Raw genomic sequence first — 6446 nt, 5'->3', positions numbered from 1 at the left:
TCTTCAAGGTCTCCGTCCTCCACCTATCCATCCCACGCTGCCAGGAACTGGACCGCACTGGCGCACATGGAAGTCAATTGATTCTACAGCTTTCCGGGCAAGCAAACACATTGGACAACTAGATAGCCCCACTTAAGAAACCTTCCAAACACGATGTTGAAAACAATGTAAGTAATAAAACAGAAAGGGGAAAAATTGGTAGTGCACGGTAGCCAAAATAGCTCAGTTGGGAGAGTGTTAGACTGAAAATCTAAAGGCGACTGGTTTGACTGCGGGTTTCAGCAGGCTTGGAATTTCAAAGGGCCATTTGCTTTCCTTCTAATTCACGCATACAACTAGGAGTGCCTTAGTTAGAATAAAATATCACACGTGTATGCTGAAATTTGAGTCTCGTATAAATTTCACGTGTCGTGAAATCATATTCTCCATTTTATTTTTTCAACGTTTTAAATTAAAAGGGTTTCTCACTTTTGCAGCACATATACATAATGTATATTGTCTATGGATTTTTTAAAACTAGAGATATAAGCCTTTATTTCACAACTCTGTCATAATTCACTTGCTAGTAAGACCTGTGCTGAGGACATAGTTCAAAATACTGGGAAACCTAGATGCTGGCTGCCTCCCAGGCGGGAGCAAAGATGTGGTTGCTCCAGTGCCGAAGCGTTCTTGGGGGCTTCAGGCAGCGTGGACCAGACACATCAGTATCGTCCAACCCCATTTTTACTTACAGCCACCTCCTTTTGGGGGTGGGGGTGGCGTTACTCTTCATTTCATGCCAAATTTTCACTAGAGGCTCCCTGTTCTTCCAAATGAGTTCATGACCATAAGTATATACCATATTCCAAAGACAGCTTCCCCAAGATGTGCTGCAAGATTAAAACATTTCCATCCCAGGATCATTCCTGCTGTATGCATGGCAATCATGGCTTTTAGGGCAATGCCTGCTGTGAACATGAGCACTGGAAAGAAGAAAATGGCGAGGTTCCCTCCTGGGGTCTTAGTGCAGACAGGAGCAAGGACTGTCATGATTGCGCCCAATGCACCAAGTGACAGTCCATATCTTCCTGTGGCAAATTTACACACATAACTGACAAAATTGGAAATAACACCTGCAGACAAGTACACTGCCATGAACTGCTCTAAAGCCAGAATATTCAGTATGCTGGAGAAGTTCCACAAAATATACATATCTGCTGTCATGTGAAACAAGGGGAAATGGCTGAATGTTCACAGCAACACTGGAGAACAAAGGACCTTTGAGGCTGGATTGGATGTGAAATATCTATCTGACGATTGTCCGCTGTAGAGAAGGTACTCCCCACAAACAGAATGCAAAAATATTTGCAGCTATGATACCTGTCACAGTATGCTGGCCATCACTGAAGTATTGCACCACTTGTTAATCACCTTTCTGAAGTCTCCTTCCTTTTGTGGTCTGATGCTGTCCAACCAATCAGCTTTTATACCATCAAAATAACTCTGGACCCTGGATTTCAGTGATTGTATTGCTAAATAGTAGCTGACCCAAATGCACAGCCTGTAAAAAACAAAGGCTTTACGAGAGTCCTTATGGGATAGGGAGAAGGATAAAATACTTCCTTCTACAGGAGGAATCAAAGCACTTCTCTTTTGTGCTTCACCGCTTATTCCTGTGTCTGGTCTTCGAGGTTCAACCTTCCTGGGTGCTTTTCTGAGTCCATATTTTTGCTGAATAAGAAAGTTAAGCCTAGACCGTTAGTGAGTATTGTGTTAAGTGTTCCTTCGTGGTCGCCAAAATGTTGCTGGGCAATCCAGTCTGGGGAGATCTCCCTCCGTGCCAGGTGAGATGTCAACCCGCAGGAGGGTTCTTGGTTCTGACCTGGTACAAGAAAAGAGTAGTTTAATAAAGCAAAGTACACCCTCAACGAGGGAGTGCGGACGTGCCCCAGATGTGAGCAGCCATCCGTGGCTATTTTAGGGCTACAAGAGTATAGTTGTAATAGAGACATCGTGTGGCATTCTTTTCCCTTCCCACTGCTGCTGTGTGCAGTACAAATCGCAGTGACTCAGTGATTTCCACATATTTTTCGGTGTCGTGCACATCTCTATACCATAAAATTTCATTATTCTATTACTAGTACTTACACATCATGTGAAAACAATAAAAGTGAGCTTGATTTGACTGTCAACTCCTTTTTAATTGAATTACAGTACAGCATTGTGTTTATTGCGCAGTTACCCTTTTGCTTTGCTAGGAAATAACAACATACATGTGCACCTTCAGAGTAAGCACTCGTCACAACTCCTGAGCTTAGAGGAATGCAAACAGCTCTCGACATTTACTAAACGCCTAACTTGCTAAAACCCAGGATGGAACCAACGCCCTTTACATGTTCAGTTTAATTCAACTGAGCTACTCCAGCTTCCCTACACTAGCAACTTTTTTCCTTTCTTTTTCATTACTTAGTTTTCAACTATCGTTTTTAGAAAATTTCAGGTTCCTTTAGTGTGACTATCTAGCTGTCCAATATGTTTGCCCAAGCAGAAAGACGTAGCATCTATTGTCTTCCACGTGCACCCAGTTCCTGGCAGCAAGGGATGGATAGGTGGAGGACGGAGACCTTGAAGAGGGGTGATGATGAGGTCACTTGACCCAGACACAGCTCAGAAAATAAAAGACACGCAAGGGAAAATGTTTTGGCGTCTCTTATTTTCCTTTTCCTTTCGTTCTTCCGTCTTCCCCAAACTCCCAAAATGCTGAGAAATGGAATCCAACGGTGCTGTAAATTTGCTGAAGGAATGCAGTGTATATGAACATCGTCAGACTATACACTCATCACAATATTCCCACTTTACAGGAAAGCAAATGTCACAAAATTTAGAAAATTTTAGATGGCATAATTCATCACAACAGATTTTCTTCACGAATTTTCTTCTAAGTAAAAAAATCTCCCTCCTGGTCTCTTCATTCGGTAAAAAACTGCTTAAAACTCTAGTAGTATTTCGATGGGAGGGTCTACTCTTTGGAGTTTCAAACTAAATTTCAGAATATCCGTTTCAGGCTTCCAGACCTCCTGTTCAACCAAAAGATTTTCGAGCAGTGATTGTCTCGCCCCTCTTCAGTTAGCTCCTGGTGATTTTGCGTTCTCTCTCCATCTGAACTTGTGTTTCCTAAGGCAACTCTTCAAATTCTCTTCTTCGAAGTTCTGTCAGACAGTGTTAGCTGCTGCTCTGATAGTAGGAGCAATGGCGGGACTGGGATCCCAGTGTAAGGATGGGGGAAACGCCTTGTAGGGCAGGGCCTCTTCCAGAGGAGAAAACCACCCAGATGTCCGGGTGAAGGCTGGGGGCCCTTGCCCAGCATCAAACGCCAGCACGCAGAAGCTGAGCTAACTCTGATCGCCAGTGGACACGGTGTAGAGTTTGAGGCTCTCAACTTCTCTTTTGCTGTTCTCATCCCTGCAGAAAATGATCCACTCAAAACACTCAAAATATTGATTCCCTTGTAGATTACCGAGGCCAGGGTCCCACTGCTGTCTGAGGAAATCTACGTATAGCCCTTCTCTTCTATCTTGCTTGAAATTTTCCGCCTGAGTTCCGTTCGTCCAGGCTCCACGCCAAGTGTAGTGAGGGTATGCAGAGCAAGAGGAAGAGAAGACTGATGGATGAATCAGCGCTTGGGCCAAAGCTGTTCACTGTCTGGGTGGCTCTGAGCCCAGTTAAAAGCCAAGAGAATAAAATTCCAAGAAAGGAATAAAACCCTCTTCTGAAACACATTTAGCAATGCAAAAGAACTCTCTGACAAAATATGCTAAACCTTCACCTCTGCGCAGGCTCTGTGGCTTAGTTGGTTAAAGCGCCTGTCTAGTAAACAGGAGATCCTGGGTTCAAATCCCAGCGGGGCCTTCCTTCTACTCTAGTTAGGAATTTTGTTCTGTCCCATATCTCTTTCCTTTTTCTTTAAAATTCAACTGGTTCTGTTTTTATTTTTACCATTGGCATCCCTCCACTCCTTCGACTTTGTATATAACAGCAGATACCTAAAGACTTTGGAAACAAAATCAAACTATTTTGGTACAGCCACACAACGTAGGAGCAGTACCATGATTTTAGTATTACTAAATTTTGGTATTTCTTGTTGAGTCTTTTTGGAAATACAAACCACCTCTTCTTCCCTTAGGATTTTCTGTGTAGTCTTATCTCGGGTATTCCAATCCCGATTTCATATAAACAGCTAAAACCAAATTAATTGAAGTTCAGTGAAGGACTATAGACTGTGAGCCTGAATTTTAACACGACACTCACCAGTGCTGTTGAGGTTACAATTCAACTAAGGGTATGTGTGGAGATTTGGGTGGGTGTGGAGTTGGCTGTATTTAATCCAAGAAATTTGTGAAAGCATACCATGAATGTTGATTGAATGTTGGTCAGAGGCAGCTACATAATGTACAACCCAGTGCAAAATGAAAATGTAGAGCCCCTTACTCAAAAACCCAAGGAAATGTGCCATTAAAGGTAAAAAAATATAAAGGTTTTCCTTTCTTCTTCAATCTCTCAACCTGTTACAGTATTTTTTGTTTGCCTTTTAATGTTATTCAATTAAGAAGAATTAACATTGTAAATTATCTGAGTGAATTTTACTGTTCATATATATTTTACATTATCAAAATTCATGAGGCTTCGCGACCGCTGTACACATACGGAGAAGCAAGGGAAGCCCCATAGGCGTATTGCACGTATTTCCTTTGCTCGCGTACCATGCTCCCTTGTTAATCAACCATCAGTTACAAAACACATACTCAGAGGTACAATTATTACATACTTCAGAATGACAGAAATAGATCGCGGGATTACCATAGTACCTAGTCTTTATTAGTTATTAGCAGAAAGACTCAGTATGCCAAAACCCAGAACCGAACCAGTGATCTTTAGGTCTTGAGTCTAACGCTCTCCCAACGGAGCTATTTCAGCCATGCAAGGGCAGCATTTCTTTGATATTTATTTTTCATTACTGGCATTGTTTTCAACTTCGGTTTTAGATTTTGAATTCTTCAAGTGTTGCTATCTAAATGTCCAATATATCTACCACACACACACACACACACACACACACACACCCCACACCTGCCCAGGAAGGTTTGTAATCTGTCTTCCACCTATGCTGCTTGCATCCAATTCCTGACAGTGTGGGAGTAGGGAGACCGAAGAGAGATAATAGGAATTCAATGGAAAGCCTTTTTGCTTTTCTACATCCTGCTGATTGACCCACACAGGGCGCAGAAAATTAAGAAACCAAAAAGAAAAAAAGAAGAAAAAATTAGGAAACGAAAGAACATTTTGTGAGGTCTCTTATTTTTTTCTTTTTTCATTTAATCTTTCATAATCTTCAAAGATGTTGAGAAATAGAACCCAGGCTTAATTGTTGTTAATGTGGGGTCAGTTTTCTGTTTCCTGGTTATTTCGAGTGAGCCGGTTCCTTCTTTTCTCCTCTTTGATTTAATCTTTGCCAGTCTTCTGCCCTAGGTGATGTAGAAGTCTATGGAGTACAAAGGGGGCAGCACTAAAGGGAGTCCACTGGATTATATTTATGCCAATAGGGAAAATGTGAGAAAAGGAAAGGACGAAATAAGGGGTGGGTATTGACAAGTAGTTAAAGAACAGAGAAGTTTCCAGGTAATGAAATGCTAACACATTTTAAGAATGTATTTTATCACTTAGTGACATCTTTTGATGGTCAAGCTCTCTTGGAGATATATCTTGAAATACTAGTGCCAGTATCTCAGATTTTCAAAATCCAAAGAGTTGGCAGGAGAAAGTCCACTGAGATAAATCCCACTATTTTTTAAATCCCTAAACTGTATCTTGATTAATCACTACACCAGGAAAAAAGCTACTGAATTACATACCAAATAACAATGTTTCTGCTCCTAGAACATTCTCAGTCCAAACTGAAAAGTGTATACAATTGTTGGACCATGTTTACATTAATACCATTTTACTTGTGTATAAATTAACTTAGAGTGGGTATTTCCCTCTTGACTTAACAGGATTTTGTTTTCTTTTTTTTTCCACATTGCAAAATTAGTCACAGAGCAGTGTGACAATTGTTTTTGAGCCAATTAAAGTGTGGAAATAAAATTACAGATTATTATTTGTAGTACCCCCTTTTTTTTTGCTATCATTAATGTACAATTACTTAAACAACATTATGGTTACTAGACTCCCCCCACCAAGTCACTCACCACATACCTCATTACAGTCACTGTCCATCAGCATAGTAAGATGCCACAGAATCACTAATTGTCTTCTCTGTGTTCTACTGCCCTCCCCATATCTCCCCTACATTATGCACGCTAATCGTAATGACTGTTTTTCCTCCTTATCCGTCCTTCCCACTCATCCTCCCCAGTCCCTTTCCCTTTGGTAACTCTTAGTCCATTCTTGGGTTCCTTAAGTCTGCTTCT

General features: G+C 41.2%; 1 non-coding gene and 1 pseudogene across 1 annotated transcript; one reads left to right on the top strand and one right to left on the bottom strand.

Annotated features, from left to right (window-relative positions):
* Positions 1 to 723: 723 nt before the first annotated feature.
* LOC118924131 (presenilins-associated rhomboid-like protein, mitochondrial) lies at positions 724 to 4742 on the bottom strand (annotated as a pseudogene).
* On the top strand, positions 3815 to 3888 carry TRNAT-AGU (transfer RNA threonine (anticodon AGU)). Its single transcript has one exon. It is a non-coding gene; the product is annotated as a tRNA-Thr (tRNA).
* Positions 4743 to 6446: the final 1704 nt, after the last annotated feature.

The sequence above is a fragment of the Manis pentadactyla genome, chromosome 16, assembly GCF_030020395.1.
Source record: "Manis pentadactyla isolate mManPen7 chromosome 16, mManPen7.hap1, whole genome shotgun sequence".
NCBI classification, from domain to species: Eukaryota; Metazoa; Chordata; class Mammalia; order Pholidota; family Manidae; genus Manis; species Manis pentadactyla.
This window is presented reverse-complemented; position numbering and strand designations above follow the sequence as displayed.